This window comes from Narcine bancroftii, chromosome 1, assembly GCF_036971445.1.
Source record: "Narcine bancroftii isolate sNarBan1 chromosome 1, sNarBan1.hap1, whole genome shotgun sequence".
Lineage (NCBI taxonomy): Eukaryota > Metazoa > Chordata > Chondrichthyes > Torpediniformes > Narcinidae > Narcine > Narcine bancroftii.
In genome coordinates this window covers 104,711,384-104,731,040 of record NC_091469.1, presented here as the reverse complement: position 1 = coordinate 104,731,040, position 19,657 = coordinate 104,711,384, and the positions used below count along the sequence as shown (strand labels likewise).

The 19,657-nt window shown below is 45.3% G+C and overlaps 1 protein-coding gene across 1 annotated transcript in view; it reads left to right on the top strand.

Moving 5' to 3' along the window:
• Window positions 1-640: 640 nt before the first annotated feature.
• The window catches only part of LOC138762103 (discoidin domain-containing receptor 2-like), a 132,150-nt gene continuing 113,133 nt past the window's right edge, over window positions 641-19,657 (top strand). The window contains exon 1 of the mRNA XM_069935432.1: window positions 641-764. The gene's annotated coding sequence lies outside the window, so the exon portion shown is untranslated. The remainder of the gene's footprint in view (window positions 765-19,657) is intronic.

Sequence of the window (19,657 nt, the reverse complement as noted above, 5' to 3'; positions counted from 1 at the left end):
TTGTGTTGTCACAAATAATTAGCAGAAGAACATTATGTTTGATCAGTCAAGAGTTCAATCCAGGATCGGACCCAACCCCTCATCCCATTTACCTGGTTCAGAATTATCTCCTTCTTGCCCATTAATATCTTACGAAATGTCCTTAAATATCGTACGTCATACTTTGACCAGGCCCAAACAATGGTTATATAGCTTATTCTCACATGGGCACTGTGGGACCTGTTGTGTTTCTCAGCATTTTCTTGTCTCGGATTCTGGAACAAAAAAAATGCTTCTCTCAAGATCTCATTTGAAACTCCTCCTTCACCTTCAAATCATCCCTTTCTTGCTGTAAATATACTGTAAATTCCCTTTTTTTATTTACTCAAATGGATTGAGAATTGGTTAAGGGCAGAAGGGAAAAAAATGGGAATGAACAGGTCTTTCTTGGGTTGGCAGGCTCACAGCAGCAGCATCTAGTAGTGTAATTGCAGGGGTCACATTCACAATCGATATCAATAATTGAAGGGACCAAATATCATTCTTGCTGATGTATGAAAACTCTATGGGATTGTAAAGTGGGAGGGTGATGCAAAGGGTAAACAGAGAACCTAAAAAAGTGGACAAGTGATGGGATATAATTTTTTTTTTAAATTCAGGCATACAGCACAGAAACAGGCCCTTCTGGCCCACAAGCCAGTACTGCCCAATTAACCTATTTCCCACATATGCTTTGGAGGGTGGGAGGAAACTGGAGCACCCGGAGGAATCTCACGCAGACACAGGTAGAAACTCCTTACAGACAGCGTCGGATGAGAACCCAGGTTGCAGGCTCTGTAATAGTGTTGCGCTCACAGTGCCGCCCCATATATTGAATGTTAAAGTATCCAAGTTGTGGCTCCGAACATAAAGCAAAATATTTTATAAACAGTGAGAAATTGAGCGATGATGTAAGTGACCAAGATGTTCTTGTTGACAAGTCACTAAATAGTTAAGTACAGATGTAGCAAGCAATTGGGAAGGTGTGTTCCTCTTTGTGATCGGAAGATCTGAAGAGAGGACTAAAGCTGCCCTGTTAACACTGGTGTATTATTTACTGATTTGATCTCTCTTTGTAAAAAAAAAAGAGCATGTTAGCCATGGGGAGAATTGTGTTTATCCCCTCACAGGCTACGCTATCGTTTTAAGTGTGCGTTCCTAATTGCTCTTGGGAAGGTGGTGGTGAGCTGCCTTTTTGCACTGTGGCAGTCATTGGGGTGTGGGGGTGTCCACAATGGAACAGTGAGGGAGTTCCAAGATCTTGGCCCAGCGATGGTAAAGGAATGTCGATGCATTTCCAAGTCAGAGCAGTGTGTAGCTTGAAGAGCAACTTCCAGATGGTGGTCTTTCCCCAACTTTTGTCACCCTTGTCCTTCAACCTGGCAGAGGTGGTGGGTTTGGAAGGCATTTTGGTGAGTTGCTGCAGTGTGATCTGTATGTGGTACAAACTTCTACTCCTGTCCATCAGTTTAGAGTGCGTGGGTGGGGCTGGGGTGCCTCACAAGTGATTGCTGTGTCATTGAAAGTGTCAAGCTTCTTGAATATTGTTGAAGCTGCAATCATCAGGTCAGTAGAGAATGTTCCATCCTTGTGCCTTGGTGATGGTGGACAAGTTTTAGAGAGTTAAGATTCCTAGCCTCTGTCCTGCTCTTGCATTCACATTATGTATATGGTTACTCCAGTTCAGTTTTTGGTCAATGGTGATCCTCATATTCAGTTATAGTAATGTCATTGATTTCTCTTGTTGGATTTTGTTATTGCCTGGCATTGGTGTAGTGTGAATGTTACTCATTTCTCAGCAGTCCAGATTTTGCTGCATTTGAATGTGGGATGCTCCATTATTTGAGATTTAGAATTGATGTTGAATACTGTAATCATCAGTGAACTCCCTCCTACTGACCTTGTGATGTAAGGAATATTGTTATTGCTGAAGATGACTGGGCCCAGAACTCTACCTTGAGCAACCCCTACACAGATGTCTTGTGGCTGTTATGGTTGACCTCCAGCCACTACAGTCATCTTCCTTTGAATGCTCAGTATGATTCCGACCAATGCTGCAAAGGTTCACTCAACTTGTTCCAAGGGTGGTGCAGTTTGTCTTCTGAGGAGAGACTGCGTTGTCTCGGCTTGAGGAAAAATGATAGGGACTTGTAACATTTTTACGATGTTTGCAGGCTGAATGTAGCACTCGCCAACAATCTCAAAATAAGGAGTTTGCTATTTTTGGCTGAGATGAGAAATAATGTCTTTACTCAGAGGTTGAAGGATTGTGGAGGTTATTATATCATTGATCAATAGATTTTTGGATATTAATGGAGCCAAGGGGTGTAGAGTATTGTTCCAATCCATCGATCCTGTGCTGTTGCCTTGTAAATTTTTCTCCACCACACATTTATCCAATTCCCTCTTGATAGCCACAACAGAATCTGCCTCCTCCATATGTGCAGGCAGTGCAGCCACACGCTTTGTAAAAGTTTTTCCTGATAGCGGGAGGGAACATGCATATGAATGCCCTTCTTCCCCAGCCTGTTTCTGCTGAGTTAGCTGGGCAGCTTAACCAATGCCATTTTAGGGCTGTTGGTCTGATGCTGCCCCAGCTTCTACTCCTGCCAATTCATTGTCCTGGGAGTTGCTTTAGCGTTCTCCGTCTGCTGCCGCATGATATGCCGGCCCAATCTCCGCAATTGAGATCACCACGTAACCTCCCCCTCTTCTCCGCCCCCCCCCCCCCCCCCAGAATCAGTGTTACAGTCTATAGTGTCCATAGGTATAGTCCCCAAAGTCTTTTGTGGTCTGCCTCTGCATCAAGGTGTTGGTGTCTCCACGGCTTCTGCTGGGTCTGTGTAGGCAGGTTTGAGTCTATCTGTAGTGAAGATCTCTGGTTTACCACTGATGTCCAGCTCCAAGGTGGCTCCGTTGTTCTTTAAAGGGACCTTCGTATGGCTTCTACAGTGGTGAACGGTGGAGTCCTCTGCATACAAACACGTACTCACAGTCCTTGAGTTCTTTGGGGATGTTGGACTTGGCTTGTCCGTATCTGGAGGGTGGGATCGGAGCCAGGTTAGTGATCTTTTCATGCAGCCTGTCCAGGAAGGTGGTTGTCTCCTCCTGCTGTCCTCTGCCCTGAGGAACGAAATCCCCGTGAACCGTGAGTGGGGCTCCGTAGACGAGTTCAGCGGAGGATGTGTGGAGGTCTTACAGCGCTGTTCAGGTGCCCATGGTAGCTCGTCCACCTAGCTGGGGCCCTTGAGTCTGGTCATGAGGGTGATCTTAAGGTGCCTGTGGAAACGTTCCACCATGCCATTGGCTTGCAGATGGTATGCCGTCGTATGGTGTATCTGAGCACCCCACAGGTTGGCACAGTTGGTCCACAAACTGGAGGTGAACTTTGCACCTCGGTCAGAAGTGATGTGCCGTGGCAGTCCGAATCTTGCAATCCAGAACGAGAGGAGTGCTTTGGCACAGGTCGTGGTGGATGTGTCGGCCAGGGGGATTGCTTCTGGCCACCGGGTGAAGTGGTTGACCACTGTGAACAGGTAGTGGAAACCCTGAGAGTCTGGTAAGGATCCCACTATGGCCAGGTGAATGTGGTCAAACCTGTGTTCCATTGGCTCGAAAGGCTGTGGGGGGGACCTTGATGTGTCGCTGCACTTTTGCTGTTTGGCACTACATACACACCTTGGCCCACCCCCAGACTTTTTTCTGCAATCCATGCCACACGTACTTGTTGGCCACCAGCTGGACCGTAGTCCTGATGGATGGGTGTGCCAGCCCGTGGATGGAATCAAAAACTCGTCACCTTCATGCCATTGGGATATTAGGTCGAACCTGTCTGGTGGCCTCGTTGCACAGGAGGGTGGTAGTACCTGTGCCAACTGGAATGTTTTGAAGCCAAAGGTCTGTGACAGTGGTCCTGTACTGCGGGATCTCCTCATCCTGCTGCTGGGCCTCTGCCAGTGCTGCGAAGTCTAGACTGTTGACCAGGGAGTGGATGCTGTGTCTTGACAAGGTGTCTGCGAACACATTCTTTTCCTGAGATGTGCTTGACATCAGTGGTGTACTCTGAGATGCAAGACAAGTGTCTCTGTTGGCGGGTTGACCAGGGATTGGAGATCCAGGGTGAAAGTCAGTGGTTTGTCATCCGTAAAAACCCTTCCCTCAGGTAAGTACCGCAAGTGGCGGATGGCGAAGTACAGCGCCATCAGCTCTCTATTAAAAGCACTGTACAGGAAGACGCTGAAGAAAGCTGGTGGGTACCAACTTTCTTCTATCTGCTGCTCCAGGACTCCACCAATCGCTGTTCTTGAGACTTGAGGGCCGTGGGTGCATCTGGTCTTGGGTGGGTCAGGAGTGCAGCTTTGGCCAGGGCTTCTTTGGTTCCCACAAACGCATGTACAGATTTGTCATCCCCGGTCAGGTCCTTCTCCTTGCTGGACATCAGGATGAACAGAGGGCGCATCACTCGAGCAGCTGCTGGGATAAACCTGCGATAAAAGTTTATCATCCACATGAACTCCTGCAGACCTTTGGTTGTACTGGACTTCGGGAAACTGCGGATGGACTCTACCTAGTCGGGCAGTGGTGTGGCCCCGTCCTTTGTAATCCTGTGGCCCAGGAAGTCTATAGTGTTCAGGCCAAACTGGCATTTAGCTAGGTTGATGGTGAGGCCAAACACCTGCAGATGACTACAGAGATTTTGGAGGTGCTGAAGGTGTTCATGTCAAGTTCTGCTTGCCATGAGGATATCGGTGAGGTAGACAAAAGTGGTGTCCAGGTCTTGGCCCACTGTGTCCATCAGTCGCTGGAATGTCTGTGCCACATTTTTGAGCCCGAATGGCATCCTCAGTAACTCGAACAGCCCAAATGGAGTGATGATGGCCATCTTGGGGACGTGATCAGGATGCACCGCGATCTGGTAATATCTTTGCACAAGGTCCACTTTTGAGAATATTGCTGCCCCGTGCAGTTTGCTGCAAAATACTGTCTTACTGACATGTGCAAGAGTAATCACAGGCTCTGTGCTTCCTGATCCAGCTGCAAGCATAGCCCTATTCCGTGCTAGATCTCTGGCCTGGTACCTGGCCCCATTTCTGGCTCTGCTGTGTCCCTAGACCTGACCTTATTCCCAAGACTCTGTTCCATGCCTGGCTGCATTCCTGATTCTCAATTCCAGCTGATATCTCCATCCTCCCATCTCTCAGCTTTGACCACACATCTACCCACATTTCTGAACCTCACTCAAGCCACACACCTGCCAATGTTCCTCATGCAGCTCCCGTCTTGACAATGTAAGAATTAAGTGCAAAAGTGGGAACTAGAGTGTGCTCTGCCATTTAACAAGTTCATATTTGAGCTGATTGTAACTTCAACTATGTATATTCCTGTCCTCTGATAATGACCTTTCACCTCTGCTGATCAAATATTTGCCCAACTTGCCTTAGAAATGTTCAGACTGCCCTTTGAGAAAGAGAATTTCAAGAGGAAAATATCATTTGTCTTGAATTTATGGCCCCTTTGAACAGTGATCCTTAGTTCTAGATTCTCCCATCAAAAAAAGTATTCCCAACAGGACCCCTTAAGATGTTATAGAATTCAGTGAAGTGGAGGGTGTTCTGCAACCTCCTATCTCATATCTGGTCAAAATGGAAATGTTTTGAAATGTCAGGAGGTAAGTTCATTCACTAAAGGTTACTCAGCCTCTAATGCACACATGTCAAACTGCCCGCGATATAATTATATTTGGCCCGCAAGATCATTTCAAAGATGTATTAGAGGTGGCCCGCCCTGCAGCGAGAGCCGATGCTGTTTTTTGGTAATGTCACCCCCACCATCCTCCCCCTTCATTGCACATCCTTCCCCATTGTAACACGAGAAATTGTAACACGAGAAGTCTGTCAATGTCATCAGCCGGCAAGCCAGTTGGAAGGCTCCCTGCACAACCAATCATTTCTCCCACCTGTCGAGCGGTGCGGCGGATGGGCGAGCACCTGTGATTTCCTGTCGGCGCGACGGGCATGGCAGGCTGCGCACGGCCCCCGGGCAGCGCAAGCCCCGCGCGACTGGCACCGGACGGCCCTTCCACAGCGCGAGCGCACTTCTCCCGGTCGCCACGGCCTTCAGCGCTTGCACCCGCGCGGACCCTAGGGACAGCTGGTTCGGCCCTGCATGTGAAGAGAGAGATGGTGGCTGTCCGCAAAGGCTGATCGGCAGCGCGCTGGGCCTGAGTGGGTGGATAAGCAGGGGTGGGCAGAGGGTGTAGGTGAGGAGTAATGGGCAGGGGAAGTTATGGTGGTGCGAGGGGCAGTTAGAGGGAGGGATGAGTAGAAGGAGGGGTGGATAGGGAAGAGGTAAAGGGAGGGGCAGGGCGAGTATGGGAGGGGTGATTAGAGGGTGAGAGACGGGTAGAGGGAAGAACAGGTTGAGGTGAGAGGCAGTAGAGGGGCGTGTATAGGATGGTATGGGTAGAGGCAGAGTGAGTGGAGTGAGGGGCGAGTAGAGGTTGGGAAAAGGACTGGTCAGGTAGAGGGATGGTGGATCGAGGGTGAATAGAGGCCTAGAGCCTGAGGAGTGAGCAGGAAATGCTGAGTCCTGATGCAGGCCAAAATGGACACAGCCTGTGAATGCTGACTGCATCTCCACAGGGACCAAATATGTTTCCCTCAGGTCAAGCAAAGGGTGAACTTGAGCTACCTACTCCTGACCTGTAACATTATCCTCCTAAAGTTATATCCTAAAGTTTAACGTTACATCATGTGTTGAAAGAAGAGAAAACATGCAGATGTTGTTGAAAATTTTCAATAAATATTTAGTTCAGCCCTCGACTTAGTCCAAGTTTTTAATTTTGGCCCTCCGTAGATTTGAGTTTGACACCCCTGCTCTAATGCGTTCTTTTAATACCCTGGTCTGAGCAGAATCAAAATTTATTGTCATGTGCATGTGTCACAAAATTTGTTAAATGGCAGCATTACTGGTGCAAATATTGCTATTGTGACGGATTATATTTTATATTGTATATAGATATGTTTTAAAAGGAGATAAATTGTGGCAGGTTTTTTAGTGTAGGTCACATACAAATACTTCAAAACCGATCTCATTTAAAATGCCAGAGCTCTGCTCAAGCCAGACAGTCCAGGCTTTGGGTACCTTTGCAAAAACTTCACAAGTAGGTGTTAATTGGATGTGCTGTGGAGTAATGGATTATTGTTTTGGAAAGCAACAGATGAACAACTCGGAAGATTAGGTCCAGAGCTGCAGTCTGTTTGAGTGCAGTTTGCTGCTCTAAGAGGGTCATGTGATTTTCTCTGAGTGAGAGAGAAAGAGAGGATTCAATTCCACAGTTCAGCAGCTGGGACTGGAACATGACAAGCTGAGGGGGGAAAAAAAACCATTTGGAAGGTGAGTTATGAGTGCTTAGTTCAGCCTGGTCAAAGCTCTTGTGGTTCATGCAAGATGAGAGAATTGGCTGCCTAATGTTTCAAATAAGAGAAACAAAAAAGAACTCTGTGGTGACCTGAAAGAAAGGGGTTATCATCTGGAAAACCCTGATGGGGCAAGTTTATTGGGCAAAACACTGAAGTGACTGAGTGTCCATCAAGCAACAAATTTCTCTCTCTCTCTCTCTCTCTCTCTTTTTCTCTCTCTCAAGAATTGCCTGCAACCAGTGAACTTGAAGGAATGAGAAGTGAGATTGGACTGTGAATTAAAGAAGTTTTATCAACTTTTCTACACACACATTACATACACTTGCGCTTAGAATTAAAGGGGGGGGGGGGGTTAAGTTAATAGTGATAAAGTTTGATCCTATTTTCATGTTTAAAGATAATTAAAAGTAACTTTTATTTAAATAATCATTTGTCTTGCTGCTGGGTTTTGGGATCCTTAGACTCATAACACTATAAATTATATTTTTGGAATATTAAATAAATTAGTGCAAAACAAAAGAAAGTGAGGTAGTGTCTGTGGTTCATTGTCCATTCATAAATCTGATGGTGGATGGGAAGAAGCTGTTTCTGTACCATTCAGGCTCCTGTACCTCTTTTCCGATGGTAGCAGTGAGAAGAGGGCCTGGGTGGTGAGGGTCCTTGAGGGTAGAGGCTGCTTTCTTGAGACCCCTCCTTTTGTAGATGTCCTTAATGGAGTGAAGACTGGTGCCCATGATGGCTCTGGACAAGTTCACAACTCTTGTCAGCTTTTCCTGTCCTGTGCAATGGCATCTCCATCCCAAACAGTGATGCAACCAGTCATAATGCTCTCCACTGAACACTTGTTGAAATTTGCAAGTGTCTTTGGTGACATACCAAATCTCCTTAAACTCTTCCCGAAGTATAGTCACTGGTGAGCCTTTTTCGTGAATGCATCAACATGATGGCCCCAGGATAGATCTTCAGAGATATTGACACCCAGGGATTTGAAGTTCTTAATCCTTTCCACTGCTGACCCCTTAATGAGGACTGGTTTGTGTTCTCCTGATTTCCCCCTCCTGATCTACAATCAGTTCCTTAGTTTGCTAGCATTAGAAGTACAAGGTTGGTGTTGTGACAACACTCAATCACCTAATCTATCTCACTCCTATATGTGTCCTCATTGTTGTCTGTGATTCTGACCCATAGAATTTTGATTGTGGTAAATTTGACAACGCTTATGCAAATACATTGCAATGATCATGATTAGATTCACTCTTGGTGAATATATTCAATGCCTGGCACTTCTGCACTGCAAATGTTGCTTCCCACTTAATAGCCAATTCCTATATATTATCTCAATCTTGCTTCATCCATTTTAATTTATTGTGTAATTAGTACTGAGGGTCCCTGGATCTGACTTAAAATGGAAGTTTGTTCTTTGTGAAGCTCCAGTTTAATATTGCTAATCAACCCATTCCTGTTACTCAAGAGTTATTTATTCAAAATAAAATATATTTGCATCATGGTAGAAGCAGTTCGGATTTGGGCTCTGCCCTCTTGTGACGGATCAGACTAGGGCTTCGCCCTCTTGAAACATGCAATCCCTTATTCTGAAATACATTTGAGGTTGTCAAAAGATCAAGTAAGTTGCATTTCAGTCCTCTCTGGTGACCAGAGTGGTGCCAGAGGATTGAGATGAACTAATGACTGATTGTTTAAAAACAGAGGATTATGTTAGAGTTTATTGTCATATACATTGTACAATGTACAGATGCAACAAAATTCTTACTTGCTGCAGCTGAATGGGTACCATTAAAAAAAAAGGCTACAGTAGTATTATATAATTGAATTAAAAAGAGACAATAAATACAAAAGATAGACAAATGATAAATATTCACTGCTATCCTAATGCACAGCAAAAAAAGTGACTGCAGTAGTGCACATAATCTTTTGTGATCCCAGAGCAGTCCCTGATTAGTGTAACAACAGGAGGTTTAAGAGCCTGATAGCTATTGGAAAGAAACTGTTCTTGAACCAAGAGTGCTGATCTTCATGTTGCTGTACCTTCTACCCAAAGGTAGTAGTGAGAAGAGGTTGTGACCAGGGTGATGGGGCCCTTTATGATGTTGGCTTCCTTCTTGAGTCAGAGCCTTACATAGATGACTGAAATGGATGAAAGGTAAGAGGCTGTGGTGGACCTGGCTGTTTGTTACCTTCTTCAGCTTTCTGTGTTCCTGGGCACTTGAATTGCCAAACCAAACTGTGAGGCAAACTGTACACCAAATTAGTTCAACTAAGGGTAGGCCAGCTATTTGTCCTCAGTGGTGGGCAAAATATTAGAATCCAAGAGACAGTATAAACTTTAAAAAAAATGTGTAGATTAATCAGTCTGACTTTTTGACTTGGCAGTGCTCCACAATTAAACCTTTTTGGCTTGAAATGGGTAATTTATTAGAACAAATAACTGGAGTAAAATTCCCACGGGATCCAATGTTATTTTTACTGGGAGATGTGAGAGGGATTAAACCTAAATTAAAACTGAATATGTATCAAGTAAAATTTGTTCAAATTACCTTGGCAATAGCTAGAAAATGTATTGCTATAACTTGGAAGTCGGATACTGATTTGGGAATTGATAGATGGCATGCAGAAGTTCAGAGTTGTATTCCATGAGAAAATTACATAATTTAAGAGATAAATATGCATTTTGTACAATATGGAGCCCATATTTACAAACTTGGATTTAAAATTTAAATGAATCTTGAACATTCCCTTTCTCTTATAGGCCTCTATAAATAAATATTTATATATTTAAAAGTATTGGAAAGTGAGGCATGACTGTTGTGGTTTTCTTTTTCCTCTTTTTTTAGTTTGTGGGGGGGCGGTATAGGAGGTTTTTTGTATTTTTTTCTTTTATATAAAATACCACATATATTTGGATTAAGTTTGAAATATAGAGAGGAGAGGAGAGGAGAGGAGAGGAGAGGAGAGGAGAGGAGAGGAGAGGAGAGGAGAGGAGAGGAGAGGAGAGGAGAGGAGAGGAGAAGGACAGAAAAGAAAAGAGTCCGGGGCAGGTAAGAAAACTTTTTTAAAAGTCTCTTACCAGGGTCTGCGGGGAGGAGTCGGCGTCGGAGGCGGCCATTGGTCGAGCCAGCGTACAGGAGAGTGTGACGGGAAGGTAAGGTCTTTTTAAAGACTCTTACTGGGGACAGAGCTTAGCAGTAGGGAGAGGAGAGGAGAGGAGAGGAGAGGAGAAGGACAGAAAAGAAAAGAGTCCGGGGCAGGTAAGAAAACTTTTTTAAAAGTCTCTTACCAGGGTCTGCGGGGAGGAGTCGGCGTCGGAGGCGGCCATTGGTCGAGCCAGCGTACAGGAGAGTGTGAAGGGGTTAATTGGTAAAAGGCCAATAAATAAGAGGGACAGCGAGCGGCCCAGCGAGTGAGTGGCACAGTGAAGGAGTGGGACTTCCAGGCTTTGGCTCATCAAGCTTCGGCGAAAGCAGGCGGAGAGAAAGCTAAGATATTCTTCATTACTTCTTCATTGGGGTAAGGGATGAGTGTTAAGGCTGTGTGTTGTCGGGAGTGCCGGATGTGGGAGGTCCTGGAGTCTTCCAGACTCCCAGATGTCCATATCTGCACTAGGTATGTCGAGCTGCAGATTGTCAGGGACCGTGTTAGGGAACTAGAGCTGCAGCTCGATGACCTCAGGCTGGTTAGGGAAACAGAGGTAGTCATAGACAGGAGTTACAGCCAGGTGGTCACGCCAGGGCCACGGGAGGATGAAAGGTGGGTAACTGTTAGGAGAGGGACAAAAGAACGTAAGGTGCCAGAGACGAGCCCTGTGAATGTAACCCTCAGCAATAAGTACGTCTCTTTGAGCACTGTTGAGGGGGACATCAAGGTTGGGGGGAATGACAGTGGCTGTGCCTCCGGCACGAGGTCGGCCCCTGTAGCTCAGAAAGGGAGGGAAAGGAAGAGGAGGGCAATTGTGGTAGGAGACTCCATAGTTAAGAGGACGGATAGGGGATTCTGCGGACGCAGCAAGGAGAACCGGATGGTGGTTTGCCTCCCTGGTGCCAGGGTCCGAGATGTTGCTGCTCGTGTTCCAGATATCCTAAAGTGGGAGGGACAGGAGCCAGAGGTCGTGGTACATGTAGGTACCAATGACATAGGGAGAATTAGAGAAGAGGTCCTAAAAAGTGAGTACAGGCAGTTAGGTAGGGAGTTAAAAAGAAGGACCGCAAAGGGGGTAATCTCTGGATTACTCCCTGTGCCACGTGACAGTGTGAATAGAAATAGAATGAGGTGGAGGATTAACACATGGCAGAAGGGGTGGAGTAAGGGGCAGGGTTTTAAGTTTCTGGATAACTGGGACCTTTTTTGGGGGAGATGTGACCTGTACAGTAAGGACGGGTTACACTTAAATCCCAGGGGGACCAGAATCCTGGCAGAGGTATTTGCTAGGGCTACTCAGGATCCTTTAAACTAGAATGGTTGGGGGGAGGGAACAAAATAGTACAGAGCAGTAAGGAGAAGGTTAGAATGCAAACAATGAAAGTTTGTAGTAAGTATTTGAATATGGATGGGCAGGTGATAGAGAAGGGAAATGCTCTGGAAGAAGATGAAGGGCAATTGGCAGGAAAAGTAAATAATGTTGTTCTTAAAGATGAGGGAAAACAGGGATTAAAAAATGGGAAATCCCTGAAATTCATATATTTTAATGCCAGGAGTATTGTAAAAAAGGTGGATGAGCTGAAGGTGTGGATTGATACTTGGAAGTATGATGTGGTAGCGATTAGTGAGACATGGTTGCAGGAGGGATGTGATTGGCAACTGAATATCCCTGGGTTTCGTTGTTTTAGGTGTGATAGAGTCGGAGGGGCAAGAGGTAGTGGGGTTGCATTGCTTGTCAGGGAAAATATTACAGCGGTGCCTAGGAAGGATAGATTAGAGGGCACATCCACGGAGGCTATTTGGGTGGAACTGAGGAGTAGGAAAGGAGAGGTTACACTTGTAGGGGTGTATTATAGACCACCCGGAGGGGACCGAGACCTAGAGGAGCAAATCTGTAGGGAGATAGTAGATATTTGTGATAAGCACAGGGTTGTAATTATGGGAGATTTTAATTTTCCACATATAGATTGGGAAACACATTCTGTGAAAGGAATGGATGGGTTAGAGTTTGTGAAATGTGTGCAAGATAGTTTTTTACAACAATATGTAGAGGTGCCGACCAGAGAAGGAGCAGTGTTAGATCTACTGTTGGCAAATGGGATGGGTCAAGTGACGGAGGTTAGTGTTGGCGAGCACTTCGGGTCCAGTGATCATAATGCCATCAGCTTCAATGTCATTATGGAAAGAGAGAAATCAGGGCCAAGGATTGAGGTTTTTGATTGGGGGAAAAGCTAGATTTGAGGAGATGCGAAAGGACTTGCAGGGTGTGCATTGGGACAATTTGTTTTATGGGCAGGATGTAGTAGAGAGATGGAAGTCTTTTAAAGATCAGATTTTGAGAGTGCAAAAGCTTTATGTTCCTGTTAGGTTAAAAGGAGGGGCAAAAGGTTTGAGAGAGCCGTGGTTTTCAAGGAATATTGGAAACTTGGTTCGAAGAAAAAGGGAGGCGTACATTAGATATAAGAAGCATGGAGTTAAGGAGATGTTTGAAAGATACATTGAATGTAAGAGGAATCTTAAGAGAGGAATTAGGAAAGCTAAAAGAAGGTATGAGAAAACTATGGCAAGCAGGGTGAAAACTAATCCAAAAGAGTTCTACAAATATGTTAATGGTAAGAGGAAAGCTAGAGACAAAATTGGTCCCTTAGAAAATCAGAGTGGAAAACTGTGTGTGGAACCTAGAGAAATGGGGGAGATATTGAACAGTTTATTTTCTTCGGTATTCACTAAGGAGAAGGATATTGGGAGATGTGGGATAAAAAAAGCAAATTGGGTAAATATGGGGAATATAGAGATTACAAAAGGTGTAGTTTTAAGGCTTTTGAAGAATATAAAGGTGGATAAGTCTCCGGGACCAGACGGGATTTTCCCCAGGACATTGAGAGAAGTGAAGGAGGAAATAGCAGAGGCTCTGGCGGTAATTTTTCAAATGTCATTAGATATGGGGATAGTGCCGGAGGATTGGCGCATTGCGCATGTGGTTCCGTTATTTAAAAAGGGTTCAAGGAGGAAGCCTGGTAACTATCGGCCTGTAAGTTTGACGTCTGTGGTAGGTAAATTAATGGAGAAAATTCTTAGAGATAGTACTTATAAACATCTGGATAGACAGGGTCTGATCAGGAGCACTCAACATGGATTTGTGGGAGGAAGGTCGTGTTTGACCAATCTGATTGAATTTTTTGAAGAGGTGACTAGGAATGTGGATGAGGGTAGCGCAGTGGATGTTGTCTATATGGACTTCAGTAAGGCCTTCGATAAGGTACCACATGGAAGGTTAGTTAGGAAGGTGCAGTCTTTAGGTATAAATTTTGAGATAGTCAAATGGATTGAACATTGGCTGAAAGGGAGAGCCCAGAGAGTGGTAGTGGATAATTGTCTGTCAGGTTGGAGGCCGGTGACCAGTGGTGTGCCTCAAGGATCTGTATTGGGCCCATTGTTGTTTGTTATATACATTAATGATCTAGATGATGGGGTGGTGAATTGGATTAGTAAATATGCAGACGATACTAAGATAGGTGGAATAGTGGATAATGAAGAAGGTTTTCAAGGAGTGCAGAGGGATTTGGGCTGCTTAGAAAAGTGGGCTGAAAAATGGCAGATGGAATTTAATGGTGATAAGTGTGAGGTGCTTCATTTTGGTAAGTAGAATCAGAATAGGACATATGTGGTAAATGGGAGAGCATTGAGGAATACAGAAGAGCAGAAAGATTTAGGAGTGACGGTACATCGTTCCCTGAAGGTAGAAACTCACGTGAATAGGGTGGTGAAGAAGGCTTTTAGTATGCTGGCCTTTATCAATCATTGCATGGAATATAGGAGTTGGGAGGTGATGTTGAGATTGTATAAGACGTTGGTGCGGCCTAATTTGGAGTTCTGTGTGCAGTTCTGGTCGCCTAATTATAGGAAGGATATAAACAGAGTGGAGAGAGTGCAGAGAAGGTTTACCAGAATGTTGCCTGGGTTTAAGCATCTGGAGTATGGGGAGAGATTGGACAGATTGGGTCTTTATTCTTTGGAGCGTAGAAGGTTGAGAGGGGATTTGATAGAAGTATTTAAGATTATGAAAGGGATAGACAGAATGGATGTGGATAGACTATTTCCGTTAAGAGGAGGAAAGTTTAAAACAAGAGGACATGAGTTAAGAATTAAGGGGCAGAGGTTTAGAGGTAACATGAGGGGGAACTTCTTTACTCAGAGAGTGGTTGCTTTGTGGAATGATCTTCCGGGAGAAATAGTGGCGGCGGAGTCAATTGTATTATTTAAGAAAAGGTTGGACAGGTATATGGATGAGAGGAAGATGGAGGGTTATGGGCATTGTGCAGGGAGGTGGGATTAGAAAGGGGTGTTTGGTTCGGTGCGGACTAGGAGGGCCTAATGGCCTGTTTCCGTGCTGTAATTGTAATGTTATGTTATGTTAAGTGGTTTTATATTAAATAAAGTATATACTAAAAATACTAAAAAAAATCAAACTGACTTTCAACCAAATATTTTGAAGAAATAATGAGCAGGATTAATTAGGTTAGAACATTGAATATGAATGGATTTGGCAAGACTTTTGACAGATGCTACATGATTAGTCAAAAGACTAATCATGTAGCACTAATCATACAGCACAGAAATAGGCCCTTAGCAAATTCTGACCATCAGGTCGCCATTAACACTCATCCAGTTGTCCAGCACTTGGCCTATAGCCTCACAATGCAAGTGCACACTGATATGTTTCTTAAATGTTGTGAGAGCCTATGTCCACCCACCCCTAAGGTATCAAGTTTCAGATTCCAACTTTCCATGGTGAAAAATCTCTCCCTCAGATCCCTTCTTTCCTTAACCCTATATCTATGCCCTCTGGTTTTAAATACCTCTACTCTGGTAAATGGTTTCTTAATATCTACTATCGTAATTTTGTTTGTGTGGAAGGCTTGCATTGAGCACTGTCACTTGTTCTTTCTTTTTTCTTTGGCTTGGCTTCGCGGACGAAGATTTAAGGAGGGGGTAAAAGTCCACGTCAGCTGCAGGCTCGTTTGTGGCTGACAAGTCCGATGCGGGAAAGGCAGACATGGTTGCAGCGGCTGCAGGGGAAAATTGGTTGGTTGGGGTTGGGTGTTGGGTTTTTCCTCCTTTGCCTTTTGTCAGTGAGGTGGGCTCTGCGGTCTTCTTCAAAGGAGGTTGCTGCCCGCCAAACTGTGAGGCGCCAAGATGCACGGTTTGAGGCGATATCAGCCCACTGGCGGTGGTCAATGTGGCAGGCACCAAGAGATTTCTTTAGGCACTCCTTGTACCTTTTCTTTGGTGCACCTCTGTCACGGTGGCCAGTGGAGAGCTCGCCATATAACACGATCTTGGGAAGGCGATGGTCCTCCATTCTGGAGACGTGACCCATCCAGCGCAGCTGGATCTTCAGCAGCGTGGACTCGATGCTGTCGACCTCTGCCATCTCGAGTACTTCGACGTTAGGGATGAAAGCGCTCCAATGGATGTTGAGGATGGAGCGGAGACAATGCTGGTGGAAGCGTTCTAGGAGCCGTAGGTGATGCCGGTAGAGGACCCATGATTCGGAGCCGAACAGGAGTGTGGGTATGACAACGGCTCTGTATACGCTTATCTTTGTGAGGTTTTTCAGTTGGTTGTTTTTCCAGACTCTTTTGTGTAGTCTTCCAAAGGCGCTATTTGCCTTGGCGAGTCTGTTGTCTACCTCGTTGTCGATCCTTGCATCTGGTGAAATGGTGCAGGCGAGATAGGTAAACTGGTTGACCGTTTTGAGTTTTGTGTGCCCGATGGAGATGTGGGGGGACTGGTAGTCATGGTGGGGAGCTGGCTGATGGAGGACCTCAGTTTTCTTCAGGCTGACTTCCAGGCCAAACATTTTGGCAGTTTCCGCAAAGCAGGACGTCAAGCGCTGAAGAGCTGGCTCTGAATGGGCAACTAAAGCGGCATCGTCTGCAAAGAGTAGTTCACGGACAAGTTTCTCTTGTGTCTTGGTGTGAGCTTGCAGGCGCCTCAGATTGAAGAGACTGCCATCCGTGCGGTACCGGATGTAAACAGCGTCTTCATTGTTGGGGTCTTTCATGCTCCAACCACCGACCTGCGCAACCTCATCCAACGCACCCCTACAGTCGACAAAGTTGTCATCCTGGGCGACTTCAACGCTCGTGTCGGCAAAGACTCAGAAACCTGGCCAGGAATCCTGGGCAAGCATGGCGTCGGCAAGTGCAACGACAATGGGCGCCTCCTGTTGGAGCTCTGCGCAGAACAGCGGCTTGTCATTACAAACACCCTTTTTCAGCAGAGGGACAGCCTTAAGACCACCTGGATGCATCCCCGATCCAAACACTGGCACCTCCTGGACTACATCCTGGTGCGAGAAAGTGACAAACGAGATGTGCTCCACACCAGGGTCATGCCTAGCACGGAATGCCACACTGACCACTGGCTGGTTCGCTGCAAGCTCAACCTTCACTTCAAGCCAAAGCCCAGGAACAGTAAAGCCCCCAGAAAGAGGTTCAATGTTGGAAACCTGCAGTCAGACGAAGCGGGAGGAAACTTCCAGGCAAACCTCAAAGCAAAGCTCGACGATGCAACCCGCCTCACGGACCCGTCCCCTGAAACCCTCTGGGATCAGTTGAAGACTACCATACTGCAATCCACTGAAGAGGTACTGGGCTTCTCCTCCAGGAAAAACAAGGACTGGTTTGACAAAAACAGCCAGGAAATCCAGGAGCTGCTGGCAAAGAAGCGAGCTGCCCACCAGGCTCACCTTACAAAGCCGTCCTGTCCAGAGAAGAAACAAGCCTTCCGTCGCGCATGCAGCCATCTTCAGCGCAAACTCCGGGAGATCCAAAATGAGTGGTGGACTAGCCTCGCCAAACGAACCCAGCTCAGTGCGGACATTGGCGACTTCAGGGGTTTCTACGAGGCTCTAAAGGCTGTGTACGGCCCCTCACCCCAAGTCCAAAGCCCGCTGCGCAGCTCAGATGGCAAAGTCCTCCTCAGCGACAAGATCTCCATCCTCAACCGATGGTCAGAACACTTCCAATCTCTTTTCAGTGCCAACGGCTCAGTCCAAGATTCCGCCCTGCTCCAGCTCCCTCAACAGCCCCTAAGGCTAGAGCTGGATGAGGTCCTCACCCTGGATGAGACATATAAGGCAATCGAACAACTGAAAAGTGGCAAAGCAGCAGGTATGGATGGAATCCCCCCAGAGGTCTGGAAGGCTGGCGGCAAAACTCTGTACTTGTTCTTTGAAACATATGTAAATGATTGAGTCTTAAATCTAGGGAGTGTTAGAGCAAAGTTTGTAGATGATACAAAAATTGGTAGTGCATTTGACAATGAGGAGGAAAGCTTTACACTGCAGGAAAATTATTATTAGTCCATTGAACAGAAGAATGGCAAATGGAATCCAATTAAGAGAAATGCGGTTAGACAGTGGTGGAAGAGGAATTGATGCAAGGGAATACACAATAAATTGAAAGAGTGGTGTGGTTTAATGGAGGGACTTTGGTGAATATGTTCACAGATGCTTTAATGCAGCAGAGCTGGTCAATAAAATGGTTAAAAAGCCATGGAGGAGCTGATTTCCTTCATTAGTCGAGGCATGGAATATAAGTATATGACTGTTATATTGAAATTGTGCAACCCTATCGAAAAGAAATCTTGAGTATTAAAACATGAATATAAGAGATAGGATTAGGCCATCAAGCCCGTCAATCCTGCTCCTCCATTCAATGAAATCATGGTTGATCTGACAGTAGACTCATTTCCACCTACCTGCCTTTTCCACATATCCCTTAATTCATTTACTATGTTAAAATCCATCCACCCTTGCCTTAAATATATTTACTGAGGTAGCCTCCACTGCTTCAATAGGCATCAAATTTCACGGATTCACCATCCTCTGGGAAAAGCAATTCCTCCTCATCTCTGTCCTAAATCTACCATCCTGAATTTTGAGGCCAAGTCCCTAGTTTTGGTCTCCCCTACCAATGGAAACAACTTACCTACCTCTATTTATCCCTTTCAAAATTTTGTCTGTTTATATTAGATCCCCTCTTTATAATAGACAACTCAATCTCTTGTAGAGTAATTCCTCTTCACTATCAATTGCACTGGAATCAACATAGTGAACCTCCTCTCCACTGCCTCCAAAGCTAGTACATCTTTCCTCAAACAAGGAACCCAGAACTGCACGCAGTACTCAAGATGTGCTATTGTGCCCCTTAACTGCAACCAGTGAATTTGAAGGAATGAGAAGTGAGATTGGACTGTGAATTAAAGAAGTTTTATCAACTTTTCTGCACACACAGTACATACACTTGCGCTTAGGATTAAAGGAGTGGGGGGGGGGGGTTAAGTTAATAGTGATAAGTTAAAGTTTGATCCTATTTTCATGTTTAATATAACTTGAGCAGTTGTAGCATAACCTCCCTGGTCTTAAATTCCATCCCTCTAGCAATGAAGGCCAACATTCCATTTGCCTTCTTGATAGCCTGCTGCACCTGCAAACCAACCTTTTGCGTTTCATGCACAAGCACTCCCAGGACCTTCTGCCTGGCAGCATGCTGCAATTACTTTCTATTTAAATAGTATTCTGATCTTCCATTTTTCCTTCCAACGTGGATGACCTCACATTTGCCAACATAGTACTCCATCTGCCAATATCATTTAGCAAACTTAAATACACGACATTCTTCTTCTTCTTCCAGATCGTTTATGTATATCATAAACAGTTGTGGGTCCAGCACCGATCCCTGCGGCACACTGCTCACCACCGATTGCCAACATGAAAAGCACTCCTGTATCCCAGATCTGCTCCTATTGGTTAACCATTCCTCTATCCATGCTAATACATAACCCCAATTCTATGCATCCTTATATTCTTTATAAATCTTTTATGTGGCACCTTATCGAATCCCTTCTAGAAATTGAGGTAAACAACATCCATCTATCTATTGTACTCATTATATCCTCAAAGAATTCCAGTAAATTTGTCAAACTGGACCTGTCTTTGCTGAATCCATATTATGCCTGCCTAATGGATGCATTTTGCTCCAGATGCCTCACTATTT